Below are 12,696 nucleotides of genomic sequence, written 5' to 3'. Positions count from 1 at the left end.
GTAGAGCTCCAACAGGCGTTCAGGGTTGAGTGATTTTTAGATTATCTATGTTGCCATTATGAGGATCACCTTTCTTCACCTCACAAGTATAATGAAGAGTTTGTCTGTCCTGATGTTTTGCTTACTCAAATGTTTTTCTCATTTACAAGTTCATAACCCGCTTTATTGGTTAGTTGTGAAAATCACTAGGAATAGGTGACACTGTGTGGCATTGTTTAGCCGCAGCCCGTTTGTGTCGTGGTTGGGTCTTTCCAAACTGTACTGTATGGCTTGGCCTTAAAATAGTTTGTCTACAATGTGTGAAAGAGGATGTTAGTGATAACACAGGATGTGGACCTGACCTGCTGTCAGTCAGACAGGAGGTTTGGGCTCGAACTGTTCCTGTCACTTGGTCTCAGCAGCAGAGATGCCAGTTGTCAAGCAGACCTTTCTTTAGTCCAGTTGGGTTGAGTGGGGCTGGAAAGAACCATTGAAAGGGGCCTGGAGACAAGATGACGTTTGCCCAAAGTTGTAGAGCAAGTTGATGTCAGAGTCACTGATCAGAGCAGGGTTTCTCGGGCTCAGCACTGTTGATATTTCAGACTAGACAATTCTTTGTTATGAGAGGCTGTCCTGTGGTTTGTAGGATGTTTAGAAGCATCCTTGGCTTCCACCTATCAGTTGTGAGTAGCATTCCTACCCCCATTTGTGACAACCAGAAATGCCTCTACACTTTACCAAGCATCTCCTGGGGACACTACTGTCCCCAGTAATGAACTACTGGGCTAGAATGCAGGTCTTCTGGTTACCTGTAGATCTAGCCAACTAAAATACCATTTCCACAGATGCCAAGTTGATTTACAAAGACTAAATTCAGGGCTTTTGAACAAATCTTTGTGAACTAGTAAAACTTGCTGGGGAAAGAAGTTCCCCCTCCCTCCCCAAAAGGTAATATAGGACTTTCTATGAAATAATTGCCCTGATTGCTTTAAAATGTCAAGGTCATGAAAGAAATGAGGTGAAGATGACTATTAAAGATATAAAAAGACTCATTACCTTGTCCTTGATTAGATCTGGTTAAAGACACACACAGTGCTATGAAAGATATTTGAGGAAAAATAGGGGAAGTTTGAATATTCAATTATTGTCTAATTTTTTAGATGGATGTGGTATTGTGATTAAGTGAATGTCCTTGTTTGGGGGAGATGCTTGCTGAAATATTTAGGAGTGAAAGAGGTTACATCTGTAACATTGTGAAATGGATCAACCATTAAAAGTAGAGATATATGTCAAAATGTTAATCATTGATGAATCAACATTATAGAGCTATATTACTCTTTTTTACCTTTCTGCATATTAGAAACATTTTCTGACTTAAAGTGTTGGGAAAATAAGTACATGCAAAGGTAAAAGGAAAAGCAAAAAATTGAAAAGTCTATGAAAAAAACCCTCACATATATGCACAAAGAAATTCACTGCAGCATTGTGTATAATATGAAAAAATCAGAAGTAACCTTCCTAAGCAATAGATAAACTGTGACATTCTACATGATGTAGATACCATGCAACAGTTACCAAGAGCAAGACATACACCTGAATCTGCTCACAGAAGTGACAATATTCTGACCTGGTAACAACTGTCAGGGGTTCCTCTCCTGGGACCCCAGTTCTCATGACTCACTGACTCTCATTTCAAGCTGGGCGTCAGCACCAAAGCGCAGCCGCCACACTGATGCTGAACACTGCAGATGAGACCCTGAAGAGTGGAAATGCAGGTCTCGGTCCAATAATAACACACCAGGCCAGAAATGAAACTTTTATTTTTCTAAAATATACTTTGCATTTTAAGCTTGCATTCCACTGAGATTGTAAGAGTTTCACTTTGAGCCATTTAGCATTCCCATTCTCTCTGGAAGAGGTTTGGGGTTGAACCATCTGAAGTGGCTAGTATTTTTACTATTAAGAATGTCAATTTTGTGCAGTACAACAGAAAGCATAGGCCATCTTTATTTGATTGGAATTGGGAAAGGGACTAGAGAAGAATAAGGTTGATCTATCAATAGATGCCTACTAGGGATGGCTTTTCAAAATATACTGCTGAGTGTTATATATGCGTATATTTAGTGAAATCAGATAGGTTGCAGATCAAAGAGTAAAATAAGGGCATATATTTTCCTGAGAGTTTGTGTGTATTTGTTTCTCCCCTTAACCTGACTACTTCTTATTATCTCCCCCTGCATCCTTCCTGGTCCAAGCTAAGATGTCTGTGTTACTGCTTCCACCTTTGACTTCAGACAGCCATTCATGTAGCAGGCAGAGGTACCCTTTTAAAAGCTAAGTCATAGTCACTCCTCATAACAATGAGATATCACCTCACACCAGTCAAAATGGTCACCGTGGAAAAAAAAACTCACAAACAACAAATGCTGGAGATGATGTGGAGAGAACCATTCCTACTGTGGGAATGTAAATTGCTAGAGCCACTATGGAGAACAGGATGGTGGTTCCTTAAAAAACTAAAAATAGGGCTATTGTATGAGGCTGCAGTCCCACTCCTGGGCATATATCCAGAAAAAAACATGGTCCTAAAGGATACATGCCTCACAATATTCACTGCAACACTGTTTACAGTAGCCAATTTATTCTTTTCCAGAATAAATGTCAGTAAACAGGTGAATGGATAAAAAGATGTGGTATATATAGACAATGGAATATTACTTAGCCGTTGAAAAGAATAAAATAAGGCCTTTTGCAGCAACATGGCTGGACCTAGAGACTGTCATACTGAGTGAAATATGTCAGACAGAGAAAGAGAGGTACTGTGTGATATGGCTTATATACAGAAACTAAAATGAAATTATACAAATGAAACAAGACTCACAGACTTAGAGAATGAATCTATGGTTACCAGGGAGGGAGGGTGAGGAGGAGAAGGGATAGTTAGGGGGTATGGGATTGACATGTACACACTGCTATATTTCAAATGGATAACCAACAAGGACATAATGTATAACACAGAGTATGCCACTCATTATTATGTAACAACCTAAAAAAAGAATTTGAAAAAGGCTACATGTATATGCATAATTGAATTACTTTGTTGTACACCTGAAACTATCGAAACATTGTTAATCAACTATACTTCATTACAAAATAAAAAGTTAAAAAAATATGTATTTGCTGAATGAATACAAAGAAAGAAAGAAGAGTCAATTTTTCATCTCTCTCTTTACAGTTTTTGACACATTGCTGAGGCTCAATGCTAAATAAATCCAAATGCTCACAGGCTATTAAAGCTTGAAAGATCCCTAGTGATCATCCTGTATAGTTCTTCCATTTTACTGATGAGAATCTGAGACCCAGAGGTAGCAAGTGTCTAATCCAATAACATTAATAGGAGCAGAATGTTCTCTTTCCTGGCCTTTTAACCACAACCACTGTCTTTATTATATGTAATTTTCCCAGTAGCCAGGAAATTCCATGATGACAATTTAAAAGCAATCAGCTTCTTTGTGTTTGGCCAATGACAGATGGGCACATGGCTCTGTTTGCCCTAGATAAACTGAGATGATCAAAACATCAAAGACAGCACACCTGATGGGCCAGTCCAACCAGCCTATGGTACTTGGGGATGATGTCAATCCATTACAAGTGGCAATAAGCCAGCACCATTAATCTTGGCCATTTATAAGGAAGTGCTTCTGTTTAAGAGAACCTGTGCTTCTGGTTCTGGACAAAGAATTGCTCAATCAGGACCTCACAGTAGGGCAAAAACTCACAAGATCTTCTACCCCTTGCTTGTATTCCTGGGATGCTGGAGGAAAGGAAACATGTTTCAGAGGTGGAACACCCAGCATAATGTCTGGCACTAAGTGAGCCCTCCAAAGATATTAGCTGAATCTAAGTTTAAAAAAAAAAAAAAGAAGAAGCAAGCTAAAATATTTAAAAATGTTTTTGCCTCTTTCTTCAAAATCTAGTGATTATGATTATGGACTCTAGGTGCAGCTGAATAATCTTGATCAAACCCACTAAAGCTTTGGGTGCCTTGGTTTCCTCTTCTATAAAATGGGAATAATAATGTTAATAGTTTTGACCTCATAGGTTGTTGGGACTTCCCTGGTAGCTCAGTTGGTAAAGAATCTGCCTGCAATGCAGGAGACCCCGGTTCGATCCCTGGGTTGGAAAGATCCCCTGGAGAAGGGATGGGTTACTCATTCCAGTATTCATGGGCTTCCCTGGTAGCTCAGATGGTAAAGAATCTGTCTGCAAAGTGGGAGACCTGGGTTCAATCCCTGGGTTGGGAAGATCCCCTGGATGAGGGTATGGCAACCCATTCCAATATTCTTGCCTGGAGAATGCCCATGAACAGAGGAGCCTGGCGGGCTACCCTGGAGTCACAAAGTGTCAGACAGGACTGAACGACTAAGCACAGAACAGCACAGCATAGGTTGTTGTAAGACTTCAATGTGATAACCCACAAAAATCACTGAGCACAGTGTCTGACACCTGGTAAGCTCTACTTAAGTTTTGCTATAGCTTGTCCCTTGGCTCACCCATACATTTATTCAACCATGTATTAACATGCATGAAGGACCTGTTTTGGGTTCTAAGCTCTGTTCTGGGCACTGAGGAAATGAAAGTGCAAAAACGTGATCCCTACACCCCTGCAGCCCGCAGCCCATGGCAGGTATTATTCATTGAGAACCCACAGACCCATGAACTGGGGGCACAGGTATGTGACTCTGGGGTGGAGGGCTCATAGTCTTCATTATTGCTCAGAGGGATGCATGACAACCTCCAAAATAGGATTTTCAAAACTGGCTAAGAATCTTCATTGTTTGTAAAAGAAAGCAGAAGATTTAATGCACAATCCTAATGCATGTGGGAACTGCTATGCGTGTGACACAGAAAGGAACCCAAGCCAGACCTGGGGTTGGCTGACAATTCACTTTCTTGTTGATGTGTAGTTCTGTGTTCAACTTGGTTCAATGTTACCTGCTTGATCCTGGATCTGGACTGATGGACGAGCTCATATATGGGACAAATTGTTCTCACAGCAGAGTGTAAGAGCAGGGTGAAAGTGAAGTGAAAGAGTTAGTCGCTCAGCCATGTCTGACTCTGCGACCCCATGGACTGTAGCCTGCTAGGCTCCTCTGTCTATGGAATTCTCCAGGCAAGTGTACTGGAGTGGGTAGCCATTCCCTTCTCTAGGGCATCAAACCCAGGTCTCCTGCATTGCAGGCAGATTCTTTACCATCTGAGCCACCAGGGAAGCCCCTTCCAAGTTGCCCTTCTCTTAACAGAGTCAGATCACAAAAAGACTTATTCACTGCGTTGTGAGTTTGCTTCTTTTTCCAGAAACCAGAGCAAACATATGTTTGAGCATTATTGCATACTCACTCTCATTTCTCCTACCTTCCCACATGTGTCTGAGGTTCTCCAGTCCTCAACAAAGGCACCAAGATGCCATCATATGCTTAAGATGGCGGCCTCCTACATGAGGCCGGGTCGGGAAGATCTCCTGGAGAAGGGAATGGCAACCCACTACAATATTCTTGCCTGGGAAACCCCATGGACAGAGGAGCCTGGCAGGCTACAGTCCATGGGGTCACAAAAGAGTTGGACACAACTTCGTGACTAAACATCAATGGCTGTCAAAGTGAAATCCAGGCAGACATTAGTTAAAGCAGTGAAAACAGGTATTATTCAGTAACCACTGACAGGAGCGGAAGAACTGAGCTCCATCCTGACTGGCACACAGGTGACTGAGTATTTTAAAGGGAGAAGGAGGCAGTAGAGAAGTGAGTGGGGGCTTGGTAGAACCAGGAAAATGAAAAATTACAAAAATCGAGAAGTGGAAGGGGTGGTGGTCCATGTGAAACCCATCTGGGCTTGCTAACCAGTGCTTTTTGAAATTGGGGTCCTGCTCTCGCAGCAGAGACTGGGAAACAAGGATATATCTTCAGGCATTGTCTGAAACAAGCAGTTCCTTCTTTGGCAGCCTTGAATTTTCTCAGACTGATATTTTCGCCAGGTTAGGGCCTTTCTAGGGGTGCCATGTTGAGCTTGTAGAAACTATGTTCATGTTTCTTTAAGCCTTTACAGTCCAAGGTTAAGGTCTAGTAGAGAAGAGAGCTCAGTTGGGCCTGGCTAGAGTTTAGCCAAGGACAAAATCTTTGCTATTTTCTCTACTGAGTTTGTTCCATTCATTTAAAGTGAAACCTAAGAGATACTGACGCAGATAGGTCCAGGTCAAGGGTTTAAGTTCTGATAATTCTTAACAATGTCTATTAAGAGTTTACTATGTGCCAAACGCTGTACCACAACCTACTCCCACAAAGTCTCTTTTAGCCCCATTGTATGAGTCTGTGAATCACATGTTATTATTCAATATATAGATATAAACACACATAATACATATACAGGTTGAATATCTATGTGGTCAATGACATTTTTTATCATGTGTCTGGAGACTGGCAGAAGCAGATTGGAATCAGGTCATTTTGGCTCCAAATTCAGCATCATGACCACACACAGCATTGATTTCTTGTGTCCTACAAGTTTGGAAAAACATGTAGATGTCAGGTAACCCATTCTGACCTGAGACCCAAGTACAAAAACCTAGAATGTTGAAAGGAAAAGATTCTATTTCTGCAGGGACCCTTGAACCTGAAAGACCACTGAGTCTGGATGTTGGATAAAGTGTAGAGAAGTTAAGAACGACAGAAAGATGGTGACTAAAGAATCAGGACTGAACCAGTACCCAAAGAAACATGATGGGAAGCGACAACACTTGCCTACAACGAACTGGCTAAATGGAGGGCAAGAGGAGAAGGGGTTTGACAGAGGATGAGATGGTTGGGTGGCATCATTGACTCAATGGACATGAGGTTGAAAAAGCTCCAGGAGATAGTGAAGGACAAGGAAGCCTGGCGTGTTGCAGTCCATGGGGTCGCAAAGCGTTGGACACAACTGAGTGACTGAACAACAAAATGTTTAATTATGAATCAAGCCGTAAGTGTCACATGAGAATATTCATCTAACTTCCTTTAACTGTGTACATTGGAGTACCCCTAATTTCTCCCCAAACAGAAATGATATCTATGTATTCAAATGGTCCGGAGACCATTCATTCATCTGACTTCCCTTGTGTGGATCGGAGTGGCCCTAATTCCTCCCAAAACAGAGAAACGATACTTATGCATTCAAATGGGTTGAAACCCAGTGGACAGATAAAAGGCAAGGTACAGCCAATGAAATAGTACCCCAGAGACATATATATAGCAGAGGAAAGGGATGTTGAGAGAAACTTAGCTATAATCCTGTTTTGGCCTGTAACTAACTCTGTGACTGTGGGCAGGTCAGTTTCACCTCTCAGAGCTCAAGCATAGACAGGAGATTGGCTTGGGAATTTTCCAAGGTCTCTTGAAGGTATGCCAGTCTGGTCATTGGCAGTTGTTCATCTAGGCCAGTTTCCATGGGAGCATAGATCTATGTTAGGTGTTCTCTCTCCTCTGGCAGGACAAGTAAGATAAAATGTGTGGTCTTTCTTTTATTTATTTATTTATGTTGGCTGCACAACGTGGCCTGAGGGATCTTAGTTCCCTGACCAGGGATTGAACCCCTGTCCCCTGCAATGAGAATGTGGAGTCTTAACCACTGGAGCACCAGGAAGATCCCTCCTTGTGTGTGCTCTTATATATAGAGGCTGCAACTCATTCAGAATCACAAAATTGTACCCTGTAGAAGAGCTAGAATTGATCATCTCCTTGGGCCCTCTCATTATACGGATGAAGGAATAGAACAGAAGCGCAGAGAAGGAAAGTCATTTATTTAAGTCACGCAAGTCTACACTAGCAAGCTTGTAAGTTGGACCCTGCTTTTTGATGCTGAGCATGGCATTTGTTTCAAAACAGCCTCCTGCATTGGTATTGGAGGAAGAATAGAAGGGAACGATCATTTGCTAAGCACTTACTGTGTGTGAGACTCCACCCTAGGGTCTGAACACAGTCTACAAATACTGAACTAGTTTTGTTGAGTACTTGCTCTGCATTAAGCCCTGGGGACACAGAGATAAACAGACAGACAAAGTCTCTGCTTGAAGCTCACATTCCTGTGATGGGGGATGAAGAATGCTAAGAAACCATAAATAAATATGAAAATATCAAATAGTGCTAGCAAAAGTATACCCAGATGTGCTATCTAGAAGATAAAAGTGCCTTATACAGGGTAGGAAGCTATATTACACGAGGAGACAGACCCCACTTCCCGGAGTTTATTTTATCTCCACAAACATGCTAAAGAGTAGGTATTATCATTTTCATTGTTTCGATAAGGAACTGAGATTCACACTTGCTCCAAATTAGGTAGATAGTTGGTCAAAGTTCACTGCAGATCCCATTGCAAATCCTCTCTGGTCCAAAGACCATGCCTTGAGACTTCCCTGGTGGTCCAGTGGCTAGGACCCCACTCTCCCAAAGCAGGGGACCCAGGTTCAATCCCTAGTCTGGGAACTAGATCCCACATGTATCAAGCAAGAGTTCACAGGCCGATCCCATATGCTACAATGAAGACTGAAGATCCCTAGTGCTTCAGCTAAGACCTGATGCAGTCAAATAAATAAAAATAAATAAATAAATATCATGCCTTGCTTCACTGTATCTTGTATTGAGTTTTTTTTTAAAAATGAAAATATGTATGCCAATATATACAATTGATACATATCATAGCTGATTAGGATTAGATGTTTGGTAAATGGTAGCTGATTTTTTCCCTTGCAGTTCTTGTCTACTAGAATCATTTTCAATGTATCAAAGCCAGCTACTCTTTTAAAGACCTCACTCAGTATGGAATGCACCTGATACTCTCTGTGGGTAGAGGCAACCTCAAAAAAGAAAAAACGAAACAAAATTTCTCTGTGCTTGGAATTAACTAACTTGGAAGCTAGGGAATGGACCTTACAACTTAAGTAAGACTCAGGAGCATTGACTGTAACCTAGGATGCTAAATCACCCAGTCCAGGATGAAATTCAATGACAGATCTCCCTGTTGTCCTGACCTTGCAGGTAAGATGGAAGACATGGCTTTTTCACAGACCTCTGAACTTCAGCATTCAGACTATTTTGCAGGATTCTCTGTGACAAGTGCAATTTTATATTTCAAGTTACTAGTGGGGTTCCTATTCTCTCCTGCATGGAAAAGTTTCAGAATTCTATACCCTAAGAAAGCTCAATTTAAGACAGATTTAAAAGTTAAGAAGTTAAATAGAAAACTATTAAAGCAACTAGAAGGGGAAAAAAAAAATTCAGGTCTTCTTACTTAAGATTCTCTCCAAACAACAGAAACCTAACTGAAACCAGCGAGGCAGACACCCTGTCCTTTTTTTCAAAATATTCATTTGTTTTATTATTTTAATTTTTGTCTGTGGTGGGTCTTTGTTGCTGCAAGTGGCTGGTGGGGGCCACGCTCCAGCTGTGGTGTGAGGGCTTCTCTTGTTTGGGAGCACAAACTCTGGGGTATGTGGATTTTAGTAGTTGCAGCTCCCGGGCTCCAGGTTCATTAGTTGCAGCTCCCGGGCTCCAGGTTCATTAGTTGTCAGCACCGGGACTCAGTTGCCCCGAGACGTGTGGGATCTTCCCGGATTGGGGATTGCATCAGTGTCCCTTGCATTGCAAGGTGTATTCTTAACCGCTGGACCACCAGGGAAGCTCCTCACCCTATTATTAATCCCTTCCCACATGGCTCCTTTTGCTGCAGAGTTTGGAAGAACCAAGTATTTCTACTGTATCTTCACTTGCAACTAGCAGAGGCCATGTGACAGCTCCAGCCAATGAGACTGGATGTCTACCAACAGCTGCTGGGAAGACTTGCTTTTTTTCTGGTAAAAGGGTCAGATTTGGCTGACGCTGCTCATTTCACTTTATTCTCCCTTAACCACAAACGTGATGTCCAAGGATGCAACAGCCACCTGATAGCTACAAATGAGCCACTGTACTAATACCAAGTAGGCTCCAGACTACTGATTAGCATGAAATGCAAATCCTTATTTGTTTAAACTCCTTCTGTTCCCTGCAGCCAAAAGCACTCCTAAAGGTAACCAATGTCTTAAGCAACAAAGAAATGTATTCTTTTTTTTTTTTTCAATCTAAGAAGAGAAATGATACCTTCTTTCCTCTCTTCCTTAGGCTTAAGTTTTCATAGCAATACCCTCCTGGCCTTCTGTTCACATGCTGTTGTCTAGAATTGGATCAGCCAGTCCATGCTTGAATTGATCACTACCAAGGGAGACAGCATGACATTCTAGATTTACACTGATTGTTGAGTGGAATAAACATTTATTTAGGCATCAGCCAAAACATGCTTGAAAGTGGATAAATGTGATCACAGGTTAGGTAGGGACTTTCTGAACATAATAACAACAGGAACACAAGGCACATTTAAGGACTGGTAGATGTGAGCTTATCGAAATTAAAGAGTCTTCATAAGTGACCCATTACAAACAAAAAGAAAAAGCAAATGAGAGATCAGGGAGAAATACTTGCAATTTATATGGCAAATGAAGTGTTAATACATCATAAATCGCTTATGAGAATTTACCCGAAGGAAATCATTAAAGACATATGCAAAGATTTAGTCACAAGGATGTTTGTAGCAGTACTGTGTTTAATAATGAAAATTTGCAAGTGAGATGAACTACTAGCAATAAGGTACTAGTTAAGTAAAATATGATACAAACTTACAATGGAATGCTTTAGGACTATTAAAAAGTAATGTTGTAGAAATACATGTACAGCCATGGAAAGACCATTGCAATGTATTATTAAGTGACAAAAATAGAGTATAAATTATGTGTATCTGTGATTCTATTTTCCTGAGGAAAGAAGTAAGGGTGTCTGTGTGTACATAGTATCTAGGATACATACCCCAAAGCTAACAATAGCTATTTCTGGTAGGTGATACATTTGTTGATTTGTTTTTATAATGAGCTGCTTCTCTCTCTCTCTCTCCTTTTAAAGAATAAAAGGGGATAAAAAGTAATTTAATTTGGGGAACAAATATCAAGAAGTAAAAGAACACCTCCACAGAAAAATGGGCAGTGGGTCTGAGCAAAATAGGTTCATGAAAAAACTGCAACGAGCCAAAAATCACATATGGGAGTTTTCATTCTTGGTAATAATCCAACATGCAAGGAAAATGAAGCTGACATGCAAGGTTTTCTTTTCCTCCCTTCCTTTTTTTTTTTTTTTTTCCTTTCCTGCCCTTTGAACTGGAGTGTTTCTCCCACAAGAAAAGAGAATGCCATGGCTGGGATGGAATGAAACACCCAAGCTCACAGGAAAAACTTTTCTATGAAAAATCTGTCAATAGACAAGGTTTCAAAAATTTTCATTCACAGGGACCCAACAAGTCTATTTCACAACACGGAGTCTATGGAAGAGATTAGAGGTTCCCAGGAAGACTCATGCCCTGAATTTCCATGCCAGTTTTCTACATCATGAAGAATGACTGATTGGAAATAGTCTAATTTGTTCAGGGTGAGAGAAAGGGCTAAATCTCTTACTCTGGATGCATATGCTACATTATTAAGCAAGTGTTTGAAAGCATATTGAATTGCAGATGTTTAATGCTATAGAGAAATATTCAGGGTTTCAAGATGAGCTAAAGCAAAGCAGGTTATAAAGAAGTGTATGTGATATACTAATTTCAAAGAAAAGACATAAAATTATATTCATGTACTCCTATTCAGTATACCTTCAAGAAAGACTGAAATAGTATGAGTCAAATGTTAATAATAGCTATCTCAGGTAGTGAGATTATAAATAATTCTGGTGTTCTTCACATTTCTGTACTCTCAAATTTTGCATAAGAAACATTCCTCTGTACATTACTAACCAGAAAAAAGTCCAAAAAGACTATAAAGATATCCAATGAGCCCTATGTGACAAGCCTTGTTGAGATTCATAAGCACTAATATCTTCTAGGTGCCTATAAAATGCCAGGAACTATGCTATACGTGACTTGTTTCAGTTCATCCTCACAACCGTTCTGTGATATAAGTTCGGACTGGGAACCGATTTTATAGATAAGGAAACTGAGGCACGAACAGCTGAAGAGATTTGCCCAAAGTCACTCAGCAAATGGATTCAAGCTCAGGTTTGCCTGACTCCAGAGCCCATATTCTGCTGCTGTTTTTTTTTTTTTTTTTTTAATACTTATTTATTTGGCTGTGCAATATCTTAGTTGCAGCACATGGAATCTTCAACCTTTGTTGCAGCACGTGGGATCTAGTTCCCGGACCAGGGATTGAACTCAGGCCCCCTGCATTGGGAGCACAGAATCTTAGCCACTGGACTACCAGGGAAGTCCCCAGAGCCCATATTCTGAACCGACTTAGAAAGACACTGATTCTTTAGAAGGAAAGTAATAAATACACCTCTTTTGCTCCTTACTTTTGTTGATTAGCTATTATCTCAAGACACAGGTAAAGAATCTCCTGGGGTTTGAGCTATTCAGTTGTGATATAAACAAGTCCTCTGTGAAAATTTAGTAAAGAGGAAGAGTTTTTTCTTTTTCCCAGAGTCACTTTTTTAAAAAAATTGAGATATAATTGATACAGAATGTTTTCTAAGTTCAAGGTGTACAATGTGCTGATTTGTTACATATTGTGATATGCTTACCCCCTAGTGTTGGTTAACACCTGTATCACGTCGAATTATT

The sequence above is a fragment of the Cervus elaphus genome, chromosome 21, assembly GCF_910594005.1.
Source record: "Cervus elaphus chromosome 21, mCerEla1.1, whole genome shotgun sequence".
NCBI classification, from domain to species: Eukaryota; Metazoa; Chordata; class Mammalia; order Artiodactyla; family Cervidae; genus Cervus; species Cervus elaphus.
This window is presented reverse-complemented; position numbering follows the sequence as displayed.